Source organism: Vipera ursinii (genome assembly GCF_947247035.1).
Source record: "Vipera ursinii genome assembly, chromosome: 5".
NCBI classification, from domain to species: Eukaryota; Metazoa; Chordata; class Lepidosauria; order Squamata; family Viperidae; genus Vipera; species Vipera ursinii.
Genome location: NC_139518.1, coordinates 72,915,119 through 72,934,044, shown reverse-complemented (window position 1 = coordinate 72,934,044; position 18,926 = coordinate 72,915,119). Strand labels below are relative to the sequence as shown.

Below are 18,926 nucleotides of genomic sequence, written 5' to 3'. Positions count from 1 at the left end.
GCCTATTTCCCCCTAAAACAGTGTTTCCCAACCTTAGGAACTTGAAGAAGTGTGGACTTCAACTCCCAGAATTCCCCAGCCAGCATAGCTGGCTGGGGAATTCTGGGAGTTGAAGTCCACGCATCTTCAAGTTCCTAAGGTTGGGAAACGCTGCCCTAAAACTCCACACACTCCTATTTTGATCAGTTGACTTCGACTTGACTCTCTCTCGAGTCAACTGCTCCGCGGGCACCTTAAAGCTCTACTTTCCCACAGGTCAGACTAAAACGCTAAGAGCACCGTCCTAGTTTTGCCTTCTTAGCAACCCAACAACCTTCCTACGGGAGGTCAGCTCCCCGAAAGGTTCGGAGCTGCAGACCAACTCAAACTCCCGTCGATAAGGCGGCACGGAAAAAAAAAAAGGACATCTAAGGGCAGCAGCGTCACTGCGCCTTCACTGAGCTTTAGGGAGCATGCGTCAGGGCCACGCACATGCTCCTCGCTCCAGCGTCCTGGTTAGCGTCTGTGCGGCTGGACCAGGAAGGGTAAAAAAAAAAAAAAAAAAAAAAAAAAGGGTGGGTGGGTGGGTTGGAAATGAATGCCTCGCGGGCGGAGTGGAGTGGGGTGGGGGGGGGAGAAAGAGAGAGTTGAGCTTGGACCAGCGGTGGCGCGCGCGCGCACGCGCGCGAGGATGCGTTCGCTGCGGGCCCGCTGGATGCCATTGGCTCCTCGGCTGGTGCGTCAAGCTTTGCCTCCCGGGAGCCGAAGTCCCTTCCGCGGGACAAACTTGCCAGCCGCCTTCCCGGGCCGCTCTTCCCTAGGGGGGCTCCGAGCGGCGGCCGCCCCGGGGCCGTGCGAGACGAGAGGGCGGGCGGGCGGGCAGCGAAAGGCTGTGCCCCAGTTTGTGTCCAATCAGAGAATGAATGGTGTGCACCGAGCAGGGCAAGCAATGCGTAAACAACAAGCTCTGGGAAAGTCCTCCTCCCCCCCTCCCCCCACTGCACCGCTCCCTCCGCTCCGCGGCGCGAGCCTTCCTCCTCGCAGACTCTCGACGTCCTCCTCCTCCTCCTCCCTCCCTCCCTCCCTCGCTCGCTCCTTCCCCCTCCCCGGCGGAACTCCTGTCAGCTGAACGGCAGCTTCCAGCGCACCTCTCGCTCCCCGGCACCATCCAGGACTCGGGCGCTGCGTCTGCGGGCTCCGCTCTCGGGGCGTTCCGGGGGGAAGAAGGTAAGGGCCGTCTGCCCCGGCTCTTCTCCCGCGCCCCCTTTCAACTCTCTTCCGACAACCCCGGAGGAAAGTTGAGGGAAGGGGAGGAGGGGGGGGTGAGGAACGAAGGCGTCGGGCGAAGGGCCGGCGGCTGAGGCGAAGTGGGGAACGGCTTCCCCCTGTCAGAACAAGTTGAGGGAAGCGGCGCCTCTGCTCCGGCCGCTTCGCGCCTGGAAGCAGCCCGGGGAGCCGCGGACACTCGCCCGCCGCGGTTCCCAAGGACCGGCAAAGAGAGTTTTAACTTCTTTCTTGTTTGCCTCAAAAAAAAAACCCCGCTTCTTCTCCCCTCCCCCCCGCCCCAAACCCCGCTTAATTCGGAGCCGCTCCCAAGCGCGCGCGGGCTGAGAGAAGCGGCTCGGCCAGGCTGACATTTCCCAACGGTCTCTCTCTCTGTGTGTGGGGTGTGTGTGTGTGTGTGTGGTGGCTGCTGGGGGGGGAAAACCCGAAAGGTTTGGCTTGAACCTCGGCCAAGGGGAACCGAGGGCGGCCAAGCAAAGCCCACCCCGGCCGCGCGGGCGAGGGCGGCCTGGGGCTGCTGCGTCGCTTCTTCCATTCCGGATTTTTCTAGCCCAACCGGCGTCTCTCGGGTTTGTTTGTTTTTTCCACCCCACCTCCCCCCCCCCCAAAAAAAGAGCGAAGGGTGGCTGGTCCGGAGGAGCATCTGCTCCTCTCGGTGCCCGAAGGCGGCTCTGCTTGCTGGCTGGTTGGCTTCTTCTTTTGATTTGCTTGGGAGCCCGTATTATGTAAGGTGTCACAAGAGGAGGAACGGTGCAAGTTGTGACTGGGGCGAAGAGAGAGCCGGATACACCTCTACCCCCCCTCTCCCTCTCCCTCTCTCTCTCTCTCTCTCGGGTGCGATGTTTCTGGCCCTGCTCAAGCCGGAGGAAAGCTTCTTGCACACGCGCAGTCAAAATCTCAAAAGTGAAACCGATCGTGCACCTGACCAGGCAGGTGCCTGAGTCCAAAGGGACGTGGGGTGGTTTTTTTTTTTGTTTGTTTTTTTTAAAGAGTTTTTCGGGATGGAAACGTCACCTATTGACTGAGGTGTGTTACCCTATCTTGTCGGGCACGTGTTGGGTTTTCTCCCGGGGTGCGGTGGGGGTTGCTTTCGTCATGGGAGGAAAAGAGGGGTAATCGATATTTGGAGCCGTGGGTGGAGTTGAAAGAACTCGGGGGCGTATCGAATCCCGCCGATTCTGGGTAAAAAAGGATTTGGGGATTAGAAACCTACCACGTGTGTTTTGCTTGTTAATTTGGCCTGAAAAAGGATGACTGAATGGATGATTCATCAGTTCCCTGGAATAGTGACTCACTTCTGCTTACACGCGCGCCCGCGAGCGTGCATGCTTTAGATTAAGGGTGGTGCTTTTGCGATCTCGGATCGAAGTAGACAGGGCTGGTATCGTAGTGCAGTAGGAGAAACAAAAATTAAAAAGGGGTGGTGGTGGGCTACTTTTCGGTGTCCATTCCAACAAATTTCATTTGGAGCCGAACTGAACTTTTGGGCTTTTGTATTTAGTCTTAAAATAAAATAAATCTTAAAATAAAATAAAATAAAATAAATAAATGTTAAATTATCTTAAATATATGACTAAATGAGGAGTAATCTTGTGTCAAGATGACATTCGTCTAGTTTGCAATTAGTAGAAGCTTTGAATTTGATTCAAGAACATGGGGGTGGGGGTTGTGCCTTAGGGAAAAGGAGAGAGATATGAAATGTAAATTTATTTCTCTTAACGTATTACATACTCCCTTTGGTTTCCTTTACAGAAGTTAACTTTGCTATGAAGAATTTTAAGACATTTTTGGCATTTCAGCTTGTTGAAATTATGTAATATACATTTAATTTAAATACAAAGCAATGGCTAGCAGTGCCCCTTCATTAAGTTCTGTTGTCTTGCTTTTTTAGAAGAGTTTCTCAATAAAAAAAAAATTAGTATGGAGATGCCACCATACTAAGCATAGTAGTATGGACCACAGCAGAACATGATAAAATAGCCAGTTTTTATGGTAGATTATTGGGGGTTTGAAACATTTATTGTCCGAGGATATGCAATCATTTAACGTTGTATTAAAACAGGTTTCTTGATTTGCATAACTGCAGTGTACTTCCATCCAAGTAAAACAAACAGATCATTTCTTCATTTATTGTTTTGTTCAGAGCCTTAATGTTGAAATCATTGGCAATAAACCAGTGTGGCGGACAGAAGTTTGAACTAAGCCCATCAGCTGTGTTGATGGACTCATCTCAATTAAATTTAAGTTACAATTACAATCCTAAACCTAGTGCTATTGGAGTAAATCACCCTGAATTCAGTGAAATTTAGCTGCACAGCCATTTCCATATTATTGTTTTATAGTATCTCATAGCATTATCTAGTTATTGCTGCAGGAATCTAAAGCCTGCCTTTATTTATAATATATCACCACAGCATTGGCCCACTATAGAACAATATAAATCATTGGTGTGGAAATAGCCTAAATAAACATACACTGAATCACATGTTAAACCCCACTGAGATTTCTGAGGAAAGTTAGTCAGAAATAGCTAACTCAGCACTAATTTTAGTAGAGTACTAAATTTAATTTGCATTAGATTGCTGCTCAGAGTATAGCTACTAGGAAATATGAGCTACACAACTTAGTGGGGTTTATTTTTTGCATACTGGTGTAGGTCTGCTGTGATGTAGTTCAAATTTTGATAAACATTTGATGGCCAAGCCACAATTAATACTATAGGGCTGAGAACTACAAAATAAGCATGAACATTTATATAGTTACAGCAACATTTTGAGTGGGGATTTTTGGGTACATTCCTTTTAAATTATGATAGAATGTTTCCCACTTCAAAATAGCAGAAAACAGTGCAATTGGTTTTCAGCAAAGATCCGGGAGCTGCAGAATGGCTAAAAAGATGAACAATATGTATATGTATCCAGCATGTCTTTCCCTTTCATTGAACAAAGTAAGAAAGAGTAAGGAGTAGTGGGCAAAATAAGCTGAAAGCAAAAGATCAGTAGAAATTTAACTTGAATTTAATTTCTACCGGTACAATTTATTAAACTTTACCATGACTTTCTAACCTTACAAATTATCCTTGCTTCAACAGTATTCATATATTGTATCATATGTTGCCTTTTCTCTTTAACTTTCTTGCCTATCTTTATGAGGAGACCTGAAAACTTCATCCTTGTACAAGCTGGTTAAAGTATCAGCTCTGTCTAATAGATTCAGATCTTGCTCAGATCCTATAAGAACATCTGAGATACAATATTTAATGAGTTTTGTGATTTAGAAAGCATTTATGCAACATAAATACTGATTTTTTTGTAATTACGACAATGTCTTTTTTATCCATGCTTATCCTCACTAGAGACTAAAGTGTGGGTAGATGTTTATAGACTCAGTGTTACTGTGACTTTGAACTACACTAGCTAATTTGCATATTCGTAGCTTTCTTAGCTTCTGATCAGGATGTTACTTTCTGTCATTTGCAGAGGAAGTTGTAGCCCAGAAGTTCACAGAAATATAAGTAGCAGTAGTTGGTTCTAATAGGCTTAGCTACAAATTCATCATGTGAAAATATATTACTAAATATGAAAAACTTTGAAGACTTCCATCTGAGTTACATATTGGGGGGGGGGTTGGTCTTTTTAATTAAATATATGTATTATTGCAATTTATATTCCATTAATTCTGAAAACTCTAAATGGCTTATAAACAATACAAATAATACAAAATAAAATAGCTAGATAAAAATTCACCAACCAATAATATTAAATCTTCCTATCCATTAAGACAGCAAGGAAAATAGTCATGATAACAGTTTGCCTACTGGAAGAAGAGAACATAGTATATTTATCAATCCTCAGAAGCTTTCCTGAATACCAGCAATTGGTGGGATTTTTCATTATCCTATGAGAGTGAGAATGCCTAGAGGGTTACCCTTATGGGGAAAAAGAAACAGGAATATTATTCAAAGTATTTGGTTATACGAACCAGAAAAGCATTAATCAAGAACTTTCTGTTCTTAGATCATCAAAATTTCAATCCTGATGTTATGTTTTATATTTCATGCAATTTTAAATTATTGTATGCCATAATAATTTAGTGCTTATGAAAGAAAAATAGAATAGATCATCATTTTAGCCACTGTCTATCCACTGCAGGATGAAGGCCTCTTCTGTATGTTTCCAACCTCTATGATCCTGAGCTTTCTTTTGCCAATTGGGCCCACAATACTTGCTGATGTCTTTCGTAGAGACTTTTTATCAAGTGGGGTCCATTCTATGACTGCCTTGATCCACCTGCCATCAGTTCTTCTTGCTACATGACCAGCCCATTTCCATTTCAATTCTTTTACTCTCTTGATGATATCCTATACTTTTGTTTGTTCTCTAATCCATGTGCAGGTCTTTCTATCTTGTCTAGTGATGCCAAGCATGTATCTTTCCATGGCTCTTTGCACCACTCATAGCTTTTGTATCGAAGTTGGTGTCCATGTTTCACTGGCATATGTTAGAGAAGGTAACACACACTGACCAAAAACATTTCAGGCATACGGAGAGGTTGTTCTTGAAAATTATGCTTAGCTTGCTGATTACCTGCCAATCACTTTTAACACGCCATTCAATTTCCATTATTTTATCACCTTCCATTGAGATCCATCGGCCAAGGTATACTGGTTTACTACATCTTGTTTTTCTCCAAACATAACTTTTTTTCTTTCTTTACTGAATTTGTTAAACATAACCTGGCTCTTTTTCAGGTTTATTTATAAGCCAAATGGTTCTCCTGCTCTATGCAGGTCTTTGTAACTCTTCTGGGTCTTGTGAGAACATCGTAAGTCTCTCTCTCTCTGTGTGTGTGTGTATTTATATATGTATGTATTGTGCGTTTATATCGCAATATATATCTATTGCAAAGAACTCACTGCTCACTCCAGGAGTTCAATTCTGAACGGCTCAAGCACTCTATTCTTCTGATGTTGGTAAAATGAGGACCCAAATTGTTGGGGGCAATATGCTAACATTGTAAACAACTTAGAGAGGGTAAAGTACATAATGTAAAGCACTATGAAGCGGTATATAACAGTTGCAAGCTACTCAGAGAAATCCCACTGCGAGATGGGTGGTAGGTTTAACAGACAAATAAACAATGATAGTGGTGGCACTATGCTATTTTTTCATTAGTTTTCAAACTGCTATAGATACAAATCCATGCATAAAAGTTGAAGTGTTTTATCTAGAATATTCTTCATTTATAAATGGTTTGCATATGAAAAACTTGGTCAAATCATTATTATTCTTTTTAAAGTACAACTTCATGATATTTCTTTATCAGGTGTTACTTTTAACACAATCATGTCTCTGGTTGCTAAATGAGGCAATAAGTGAGGTCTACCTTAAAAGAGACTATGTGAATCAACCAAAATATCTTACAAAGATGTTAAAATTTCTCAAAAAGAGCTCAGAAAAGCTCTTTTTTTTAACTTTTCCCGAAACTAATGTGAGAGACAGAAAAACCTCCTGTGGAAGGCTGTTTCAGACGGCCAGCACCATTACAGAAAAACAGTGCTTCTGGGCTTTTGCCCACCCAAATCCTCAATAATTATACTTGGCCAATGTTTCTCGTGGCAGAAAGCGATGGAGCCAATTCTAGTGGAAAAATATCATCCTGCAGATAATTTAGTACCAAGTCATAAAAGGCTTTATATATGAATTCAAGTCTCTGAAAAACTATCTTGTGTGTTACTGCAGTTATGCATACGGTAGTTAGAACTTCTAACAAAAGGATTGTCTAAGTAAAATGTGGTAAGGATGGACAAATTTCATATGCCATATGATAAAAGTACTAGTCATGTAATAAACCCTATTTATTTACAATAGATTAGCATTGCTGATAATTCCAGAGAATTCCATAGGTATTAGTTTAGCAGATTAGCATGTATACCACCTAAAATGTGCATGCTGACGTGAATTTTGTAAATAAAATGTTGCAGAACAGCATTATTGATATTGATATCTTTTGCTGTGCTGGTCACAGCAAATATGTTAACTTTTATAATATCAATTTGCATACATATATGCAGTCTTTGGTATTATAAAGACCTTCTCATTGATAATACCCATATCAAATATACCTGTCTTCATAATCTAGTTCTAATGTAAGTGAACCAGATACAACATATAACAACTTGCACAAGACTATAATTGCAATATGCATGTGAAAGGACAATCAATTGTGTCATGTCAGTGCTCTGAATTGTGCCAGTATTTAGGATATGCATCTGAATGTGGATTTATTTACAGGTAGTCCTCAGGACCACAATTCAGCCCAAAATTTCTGATGCTAAGTGAAACAGTTCTTAAGTGAATTTTGCCCCATTTTACAATCTTTCTTGCCACAGTTGTTAAGTTAGTAACACAGTTGTTAAGTGAGTTTGGCTTTCCTATTCACTTTGTTCGTCAGAAGGGTCACAAAAGGAGATCACATGACCCTGGAACACCAACTGTCATAAATATGAGTCAGTTGCCAAGCGTTTGAATTTTGATCACATGATCCTGGGCATGCTGCATTGGTTTCCTGCTTGAGCACAGGGTTGGACTAGAAGATCTCCCAAGGTCCCTTCCAACTCTGTTATTCTGTTAAAAACCTCGTTAACTTCAAATAGTCATTAAATGAACTTATAAAAGTCAAGGACTATCTGCATTCATTCATTCATACATTTATATAGGCATTCATCTTATATTAAACTCTGGGTGGCTCCCAATCAACAATATCCAATTTATATTGTAGTTCTTAACCTGAAATAAGGAATTGTCCAAAAGCTTGCTTTCCTATAAGTTTCTTAAACTGGGTTATAGTAATTTCATCAGTAAATAATTTTCAGAAGTAGATGAAGGAAATTTCCACCTATGAACATGCAGATGTTATGATTCTTCACCTATCTATTTTAAAAATGTAAAGGCAGATCTTTTTTAAGAGTGGCATTGTTTTAATTTTTTATTAAAATTTATCACAAAAGTTAGTCAAAAGTGGCAAGGAAAAAGATATAAGAAGAAATGTAATTAATCATTCCAAATAATCCACATCCAGCCTTTTATTCTCACAATGATCATCCAGATCCTACAGAAATCCTATAAGCAGATCACAAATGTAGCGTCTTCTGTAACTGACATCATGAGGCCTGTTGCCTCCAATATTATTATCCACTAATAACCTTAACCTCCATGAATTTACTTTAACCTCTCTTAAGCAATTTAAATTTGTGGTTTGATTTATTCTGATAGTACCAAAAATAAATTATGCCGTGTGAAGATTTTTTTAAAATTTGAATTTCTACAATTTCAACTCAGTGGATGACCCAAGATTCTTATTTTTCTGTATGATACTTCTTTATACATATATGTACTGTGCATATCTTAATCATACAACACTTATTGTCTTTTTTTCTTCAAAGTTAAAGCTTCCCAATTATTGTAGCCTTTATATGAGTCCTTTGGGAATAGGGCGGTATATAAATTCAACTAATAAATAAATATCAGAGTCGCTGAAGCTGTATGATCACTTTGAATGATTTTTTTCTGCCTTTTTTTTAGCTCTTCAATGTTTTTAAGATATAATGATCAGAACTGTTAACAGTTTTAAAAGTACAGCTATAATCACTCCATAAAGTGTATTTTCTTGTCTCTAAGATATTATTCCACTGTGTCTTTACATCGTTGGATACATCATACTACAAAATAAAAGAATATAGTTATTTCAGTGTTCTTCAGAGCATACTGGATTATATAGGAGAAAATACAAGTCTTAAATATATGAGTGTGTTTAAAATGCATGGGGTATGACAGCTTTTATAAAATTTCTGTGCTGAACCAAAACATGTTTGAATTATAAATGGGTCCCATTTTAGGAGAAGCAAAAAAGTTGGAAATCAGTGTGCTAGTCCTGTTGACTTACATATTTGTATACCATTGTCACTTTTGCTGTAATAAACATGTCATTCCAAATTTCCCCCTGCCCCTGCAGTCACCCCAAAAGTTGACTGAAGTATGTCATTTTTCAAGAAAAGAGTGTGTCTCTTTTCCGTTACAACTGCTGGTCATTAATATATATGAACTGATTTCTTAAATTGAGAAGTACTTGCTCTTTCTGCATCACATTTCTCTTAAAACATTTTACCATTACCTTGCAAAGGATTAGTTTCAATTCCTGCTGTACTCTATAACTGTACAGAAAAAAAATCACAAAAGAGCTGCACATATAATAAACTCAAGAACATTTTCTAGGTACCATCATAAGACAAACCAAAGAATGAAATGGAAATGGAAAAGATACAGTAGAGAATGGAATCAGTCAGGATTAGGCAGAGGTAACGATTCTAGTAACTCCAGGTTGCTGACCAGCAACTGCTTCCATCCAGGTTCCTTCAGTTTTACTCCAGCAGATTAACCCTATAGCAGGTCTCAAAAAGGGACGCGGTGGCTCAGTGGGTTAGGACGCTGAGCTTGTCGATCAGAAGATCGCCAGTTTGGTGGGTCGAATCCCGAATGCTGCGTAACAGAGTGAGCGCCTGTTACTCGTCCCAGCTTCTGCCAACCTAACAGTTCGAAAGCACGTAAAAATGCAAGTAGAAAAATAGGGACCACTACAGTGGGAAGGTAACAGCGTTCCGTGCGCCTTTGGCGTCTAGTCATGCCGGCCACATAACCACGGAGACGTCCTCAGACAAGTGCTGGCTCTTCGGCTTTGAAACGGAGATGAGCACCGGCCCCTAGAGTCGGCAACGACTAGCATGCATGTGTGGGGGAACCTTTACCTTTACCTTAGGTCTCAAATGGTACCATTTAAAAAATGTATTTAAAATAGAACTATACATAGCAATGTCATTTATTAGTGAAAAACATTTTAAAAATAAGAGAAGCTATCTCTTTTTTATACTTAAGGGGATGGTAATGAAAACATTTTGTGGGGAGAAGTTTCTTAACAATTGCTGGATTTGTGGCAAGAAAATATTCAGGATGTAATAAAAAAAACAAATACAGCTTGTGTTTGTTCTAGGATCTGGATGGATAGAAATTCAATATTTTATTGTGAAAGTGGTCTGCAATCTTGAGATCCAGAGTGCAACTAACATCTTAATTAAAATTGCATCTAGATTGTAAAAATTTCTAAAGATATCTATAACATGAAACTTTTCATTATTTCAGTCAGGAAAATAGCTTTGATTCTTTTGTCATTATATCTATTTTAATTGCCATACTTAGTTTAATTAATAAGTTTTTGGATTGGCATAGATTTTCAGTGCAATTAATAAACATGTACAGGAATCTCCAGGACTAGGACAATAAGTTACTGTTTCTTGTAGAGAGGAGATGAGAAAAGGATTTTGCAGATTTACTGCAAAACATTTTATTGTCTTTAATGTTCCCAGAATCAGAATTAATCTGAAGTGATACCCATAGATTTGCTAATTCCATGTTAATTTTTACATCAGATAATAAAATTGTATCACCAGTCAAGGTCAAAAGAAATCACTCGGCAAAAGGCAAATTCCACAATCAGGGCTAAATTGAAATAAAAATAACATATTGTAGACTGGCCAGGGTGTGTATGTGGAAGGTGTATAATTAGTAAGTATGAAGAAAATACTATAAATGTTTAGCAAAAAATACAATGAATAGTAGTGTCTGGTTTCTGCCTTAAGTGTGCATTCTGGTCTAAATAAAATACAATGCACAGGTTTCTGTCTTTGCAATTTTTATTGATTTTCAAAGATGTTTTTTTCTGGGAGAAAAATAGGTTAAATAGGTTTTCTTTGATTAAAGATGCATACACTGTGCTATTTGTGCTAACTACAAGCAGCTTCAAATACCTGAGACAGGAAGGCTGAGAACTATTAGTCATTAATGGTCAAAAGTACAGTACTGTGGATTCCACCCATTTTCTTTATTTTGAAACAAGGGAGGCATCATTGTTTGAAGCACATCTTGAACCTTTTTATACTGTGTGAAATGAAACCTGGTACATTTTCACATGTTTGAGCAAGCAGAACTTTCCCAAGCTGCCTTTTGCTTTAGGTATGAGATGCAACCTACGTTGTCAATTGTATGCCAAAACCATGCCTAGTAATTCAGGAATAATAATTCATACCAGGAACAGTTCACAGAAGGAGTTCAGATTCCATTTTGAATCTGTACACGTGTGATTAAAAAATTAGTATGTTTTTGAAAAGTGAGCTGCGTTAGAAAATAAAACTATGTGGGGGGGGGGGGGAATTACAACTACTATACCAGGGGTCAGCAACCTGAAACAGTGAAAGAGCCACTCGGAACCAGTTCCCTCACAAAAGGAAAAACTGGGAGCTGCAAAAAATGTGTGCGCATGTGCGTACATGCGCGCATGTGCAGAAAAGGGTTTGAAGAGTGGAGCCAAGGCGAGATATGCACCTACCCTGCATATTTGAATTGATTGCACTTTTTTAGTCCCACTTTTTTTTGGGGGGGACTGCACATGGCAGAGGACTGGGAGCCGCAGGAGATGGCTGAAAGAGCCGCATGCGGCTCCGGAGCCGTATGCTGCAGACCTGTATACTATACAGTAACAGTTTGAACTGGATTTGTTCAAAGCATGCTTGCAGTCATACTCTGCAGGATGTATCAATCATACTGGGATGATGAAGTTAAGATGATCTAGTACCGGGGTGGGGAACCTTGGCTGTTTTATGATTTGTGGACTTCAACTCCCAGAATTCCTGAGCCAGCCATGCCAGCCACCCCTGATCTAGTATAAGTTCAGTGGGTTTCCTGTGTAATGCAACTGGTATTAGGTTATTCTAAGCAGATCAAGAGAACCAGTTTGGTGGTTAAGGCATCATTCTGGAAACTGGAAGACAGTGAGTTCTAGTCCCGCCTGAAGCACAAAACCCACTGGATGGCTTTGGGCCAATCACTTTCTCTCAGCCCTAAAAAGGAGGCAAAGGCAAATCACTTATGAAAAACCTTACCAAGAAAACCGGAGGGACTTTTCCAGGAAGTCTCTGGGAATTAGACAGGTTTGAACGGAAGGGGAGAAAAACACACTATACCTAATCAGAATAATAGTTGGTTATATATGGATGAGTTCAACATTTATTCAAGAGATTCTAATAAAGTAGTGGCCAAAGTTGTGGAAACCTTTTGGGAAAAGTGTAAAGTAGAAATGCCACCTTTGGTTAAGTTTCCACCAATTTTCTTCTAACTTCTTTACAACTGTAGCCTTTTCAGTTAATAATACTATTTTACATTGCTTTCTGGGCGACCAGTGAACTCTTTGCACCATTACTTTAATTATATTACGTTTTACAAGCTCACTAAATGAAAAAAAAACCAACCAACTTGATAGTGATCACATAACACACTGACAAACGTCCTCCTCTCAGCTTCAATACATGACATCAATAACTGAATCCTACTGTGATCTGATTGGCTCATTGCCTAAACAAGATGACACCTGATTGGCTCTCTAAACACTCGTGCTCATTGGCTACAATCAGAAGAAGGAAAGCTACCTGATATCAACCTAAGCAAGTTGTGCTTCCTTTTTCTGGTTATTTGGCTATAACTTTTCATAGAATACAGTACAGATAATTGAACAGGCTATGTTGCATTACAATCTTGATTAAATTATCTTTCCATTGATATATAATTTTATGGCACAAAAAAGTGGTGTTATTAGCCATCAAACCTCAAAAATACACTTTTCCACAATTTTGGCCACTACTGTATTTAAAGCACCAGAGATGTGCTGATAATGATGGGATATGAGTGTGCACTTAGTACATTTAAACAACTTTACCAAAGACTTGGAAGACTAGCAAGATAAGTCTGCTTTTCCTAAGAACATTTTCTTTGAGCAGTCAAACTCCTCTTTTCAAAGCAGTGAGATACCTACATGATATAACTCCCCAAACTCCGAAGGGCACTAATTTTAGCACGCTGCAGTGCACTTCTCACACCAATTTTAGAGGGCTAGTATAACAAAATTCTATATGAGTTGAGCCTACGCTCCTATGGACAAGGAGCTATTGAAACTACAGCTCATGTCCTACTGTGCTGTGACTTCTATAACGACTCTGATAAAACACCCAGGAAACACTGATATTTTTTTATACATACAATTGCTATTATCAGAGCATTATAACTAGTGTCTTTGAATGTAGCTAAATTTTGTTATATTGTTTACAAAATTAGGCAGATTTTGATTGCTCACAAATAATCCACCACTAATTGTAACTTTTATTATTATTGTTGCTGTTATTTGTAATGCTGGTCTGTGACCATAATTAAAAAAATTATTAAGCATTTTTAAAAATGTAGGATACTGTTTCTAAATCCATGAACTGCTATTTGCAGCTATCTGAAATACCCTATTATATTTGGAAACAATGTTGCTTTAGTGGAAATGTATTTATTTTACATTTTCCAGCTGAGCTATTCAAAATCTTAAAAGATGATGCAGTAAAAGTGCTACACTCAATTTGCCAGCAAACTTGGAAAACTCAACAGTGGCCACAGGATTGGAAAAGATCAGTTTACATTCCAATTCCAAAGAAAGGCAGTGCCAAAGAATGTTCAAACTATCGCACCATTGCACTCATTTCTCATGCTAGTAAAGTTATGCTTAAAATCCTACAAGCTAGACTCCAGCAGTATGTGGATCGAGAACTACCAGAAGTACAGGCAGGTTTTCAAAGAGGCAGAGGAACTAGAGATCAAATTGCCAACATACGCTGGATCATGGAGAAAGCTAGAGAGTTCCAGAAAAACATCTACTTCTGCTTCATTGACTATGCTAAAGCCTTTGATTGTGTGGATCACAACAAACTGTGGCAAGTTCTTAAAGAGATGGGTGTACCAGACCATCTTATTTGTCTCTTGAGAAACCTATATGTGGGCCAAGAAGCAACACTGAGAACTGGACACGGAACCACTGATTGGTTCAAAATTGGGAAAGGAGTCCGTCAAGGCTGTATACTGTCGCCCTGCCTATTTAACTTATATGCAGAGTACATCATGAGAAAGGCAGGGCTAGATGAATGAAAAGTTGGAATTAAGATTGCCGGAAGAAATATCAACAACCTAAGATATGCAGATGATACCACTCTAATGGGAGAAAGTGAAGAAGAACTAAAGAGCCTCTTGTTGCGGGTGAAGAAGCAGAGTGCAAAACTTGGGTTGAAACGTAACATTAAGAAAACCAAGATCATGGCATCCGGCCCTCTCAATTCCTGGCAAATAGATGGGGAAGAAATGGAGGTAGTGACAGATTTTATTTTCCTGGGCTCCAAGATCACTGCAGATGGGGACTGTAGCCAAGAAATTAAAAGACACTTGCTCCTCGGGAGGAAAGCCATGGCAAATCTAGACAGCACACTAAAAAGCAGAGACATCACCCTGTCAACAAAAGTGTGTATAGTCAAGAATATGGTCTTCCCAGTTGCAATGTATGGCAGTGAAAGTTGGACCATAAAAAAGGCTGAGCGCCAAAGAATTGAAGCCTTTGAACTGTGGTGCTGGACTGCAAGGCGATCAAACCGGTCAGTCCTAGAGGAAATCAACCCTGACTGCTCTTTAGAAGGCCAGATCCTGAAGCTAAAACTCAAATACTTTGGCCACCTAATGAGAAGGAAGGACTCACTGGAGAAGAGCCTAATGCTGGGAAAGATTGAGGGCAATAGAAGAAGGGGACGACAGAGAATGAGGTGGCTGGATGGAGTTACTGAAGCAGTAGGTGTGAGCTTAAATGGGCTCCAGAAGATGGTAGAGGACAGTAAGGCCTGGAGGAACGTTGTCCATAGGGTCGCGATGGATCGGACACGACTTCGCAACTAACAACAACATTTTAATGAAGAGAAGGACTAGGGGTGACAGGATAGCAGTGTTCCAATATCTCAGGGGCTACCACAAAGAAGAGGGAATCAAGCTATTCTCCAAAGCACCTGAAGCCTAATGCTGGGTCGGATACAACTTCACAGCTAACAACAACATTTATTTTACTCCATTGTAGCATATATAATTCTTCAGATTCACCTACCCCACTGTATGAAAATAGTTACATAAAATGGCATTTGAATGTCATTATCAAATATTAAGGTATTGTCATTTGTCTTCCTTCTCCTGCATATTAGCATTTCATCCAGAGCTACAGGGTATTTTACGGTGTCAGATGCTATATCTCAGTGAAAATAACTATGGATTATCTAGTGAGAAAGACAAGGCATTGCAAGGCATCACTTTAACTGAAATGTTTGAACCAACTTCTAATTTCTGGATTTAGATAGGGTTAACAACATGGATGCAAAAATCGAGATCATTAGATAGCAGGAAAAAGTTTTTTGTATCTGCTGGCTGCTATTCATTTTGTTACCATCCAAATATGGGAGCACTACTTGAGAAGGAAAGAAAGAAACCGTACTTTCTAGAGTTGTAGAATGGTGGTACATTGATATTCCCACAATTACAAAAGCACCTTTTTGGGATTGAATCTGTAATGCCCTAAAAGAAAGATATTCAGACATGGAAACTAACTAGGACTTTGGACCAGTTACTGTCCCAGTCCAACCTATTTGTCAGGATTGTTGTGGTAGAGAAAAAATAGAGGAGGAATGCTATGTATGCCATCTTGATCTTCTAAATGAAAGGTGGATGTAAGTCTGATTATTAATAATTGTCAATAACAGTTTTGTTTTGATGTATTTTTGAACCACAGTTCAAATACAGTCAAACTCAAGACTGTTTTTCAAACTTGACAACTTTAAAATATATGGACTTCAATTCCCAGAATTCCCCAGCCATAATACATCTTAGAGTTGCCAAGTTTGAAAAAAACTGCTCTGGGAGCTTCTTGTAATTCGTATATCTTATATTGAGCACATTTCTAATTTTTTGTCAACTTGTGTACTGAGAAATTGTACTGTGGTGATGAAGTATTTTAACAACCCCTAAACCGTTGCCAGCTTTAGGCTGGTAGAACAGTAATGTGCAGTAGTAGTAGTGGTGGTAGTAGTAATAATATTATAGAAATACGGTAGTTGTGTTTCTCTCTCTTTTCTCTTTTCCCTTGAATCCAATGGGCTGAATATATTTAGCCATTAAAACATTATATAGACCTCCTGGTCACAGAGAAAGACATTCTTACTAGTGGAAGATTTATCAAAGTTGGGGGCTGGCATTGAACTTGTTTAGTTTTACACCAAATGAAAAGTATAATCGTAAGCCAAAATTTAGAACAGTGGGCATCTTAAAGTGTGATTACTAGATTCAGGGGGCAAAAATCTGGATAACCACTAGATGACAGCAAGGAGAGGCAGAAAACTAGCTCCTTTCTGCATCCCAACTTGATAGTTCTAAACTTGGTTCTTTAGCCTCTACTTGATCCTCAAAAAAAATGTTGAGGATCAAGTAGATCCTTTTAATGTTTTACTGGCCAAAGTAATATTCTGCTTTATTTTTACTTTCCATTTTTGTTTCTCTACAAAAACAGATTTCACTTGTATTTTCAGACCATAAAACTCAGTTGCTGCCACTATTGTAAATGTAGTAAAGTAGCTGCTTGTGTAAAATTTGCTTTTTATCTGTTTAGTTGTAATATATTCTGTGAAAAAAGAAAAGACCACAACAGTATTTCATTTATCTCAAACACACAGGGAAATGACTCAGCAATTTAGTTGAAAATACTGTAAAGCTTAAAAGTTGATGCTCAAACATAAGGAAGTCACCCAACTTTCAAAATTACCTTGAAACTGATATCACGTATGGAAAATCCTACACGTTGATCATTAGAAATACGTTTGAAATGTGAAATGTTGTTTCTTACATTTTGTGAGCTGCCCTTTAGCATCTCATTTTCTTTCAGGCAGTTGTATGATCATATGGTTATGAAATGTAGTAATCAAATCAAATATCCTCTAGTCTAGATCAGTGTTTCTCAAGATCTGTGACTTTAAGATGTGTACCCTTCAACGTCTAGAAGGCTGGCTGGGGAATTCTGGGAGTTCTGGGTGTTAAGGTCCAGGCTATCTTAAAAGTTATTGAGCTTGAGAAATACTATTGTAGATTTTTGGTATTTCAAGTCACATCATCTCAGCACAGAAAATAGGAATTATAAGGGATGTAGTAACTAGGCTATGATATAGGAAGTGGCTTTGTTCTGTTCAACTGTTTAGACACCTGCACTGCTAACCTTACAGTGGGCTTATTTCAGACTTCTGTATAAGTCTGGGGGAAAAAAAAGATAAGGTAAAGGTAAAGGTTCCCCCGCACATCGTGCTAGTCGTTTCCGACTCTAGGGGCCGGTGCTCATCTCCGTTTCAAAGCCGAAGAGCCAGCGCTTGTCCGAGGACGTCTCCGTGGTCATGTGGCCGGCATGACTATACGCCAAAGGTGCACGGAACGCTGTTACCTTCCCACCGTAGTGGTCCCTATTTTTCTACTTGCATTTTTATGTGCTTTCGAAGTGCTAGGTTGGCAGAAGCTGGGACGAGTAACAGGCGCTCACTCTGTTACGCGGCACTCGGGATTCAACCCGCCAAACTGCAGACCTTCTGATCAACAAGCTCAGCGTCCTAACCCACAGCCCTATTTAATCACAGGAAGAAAAAAAACTTTCCAAAGTTAATCTGTATGTCTCTAGTCATTAGGTGGATTATACACTAATAAAAAGTTTACCCTATACACTTATGTGTTGACCTGAATTCTATAAAGAAAGAAAGTCAGTATTCAAAAGTAATAAATATATGAAGAAAAATAACTTTTCAGTTATATATAGTTATGTTTACACTAGATTATGGAACTAAGTATCTGAATATATTTTGTTTTTTAACTGAAAGGAAATGTTTAGAAATCCTTATTAGGACAGTACAGAGTATTTTTAAAAAGGTCCTTTGCAATCTACCCGAGCATAAACAAAGCACCTTTCTTGGAATCATTAAAGCAGCCGTGTCTTTTGCCAGGCTCACACAGCTACTTCCGAAACTGCTTCCTCTGGTTTCTGAATGTTATGAAGCATTTCTTTCAGATATTTGTGTCAAAAGCATTACTACAAAATGACAATTTCCAGCCCAGAATTGAAAAACCTAAGAAAGTACTCCTCCAAAAGTCTGGTTTTTGTGCTACACAGCAACAGCTTGTGCAAAATACTCCAACAGATGTTTTAATTTTTATTGCCAGAAAAAAATAACATTATAAATAAAACTATGGAAATATAAACAATAGATAATGTTGTTGAATGACTGCACCTATGATTCCTACCGAACAAAATATTCTACGGAGATTCTCAGTCATCCAGGTCATGGTTGTCCCAAAGGTGCTTTTTCAAGAGGCAACTGGACTTCAAAGACTAACAAGAAAGTCCAGTTGCCTCTTGAAAAAGCACCTTTGCGACTACTGAACAAAATGTTTTTCATGTTACAGTTGTGTTAAAACCAGATATTTTGATCAGAAATGGCATAATTTCATCTTTGATTTGTCTGTTGTGAGCTGCTAGTAATTCAGCTCCCATTCTTCAGATCCTGCTATATTTATCATTGTCACCCATCTTAATGAGAGCATGATGAAAATAAAATTAATCTTACGAGAAGTTTCAGTATTCCTGGTGGCACTTTCTATGTATCTAAAATCCTACTTACGTTTTGATGTGCA

The 18,926-nt window shown here is 39.5% G+C and overlaps 1 protein-coding gene across 3 annotated transcripts in view; it reads left to right on the top strand.

Moving 5' to 3' along the window:
• The first annotated feature begins 637 nt into the window (after positions 1 to 637).
• PCGF5 (polycomb group ring finger 5) overlaps positions 638 to 18,926 on the top strand; it is a 41,428-nt gene continuing 23,139 nt past the window's right edge. For 2 of the 3 annotated variants that reach the window (XM_083364141.1, XM_083364143.1), the window contains exon 1: positions 638 to 1,206. The gene's annotated coding sequence lies outside the window, so the exon portion shown is untranslated. Of the gene's footprint in view, positions 1,207 to 2,008; positions 2,290 to 18,926 lie in introns of those variants that run through there. The other variant, XM_083364142.1, reaches the window with a different exon arrangement.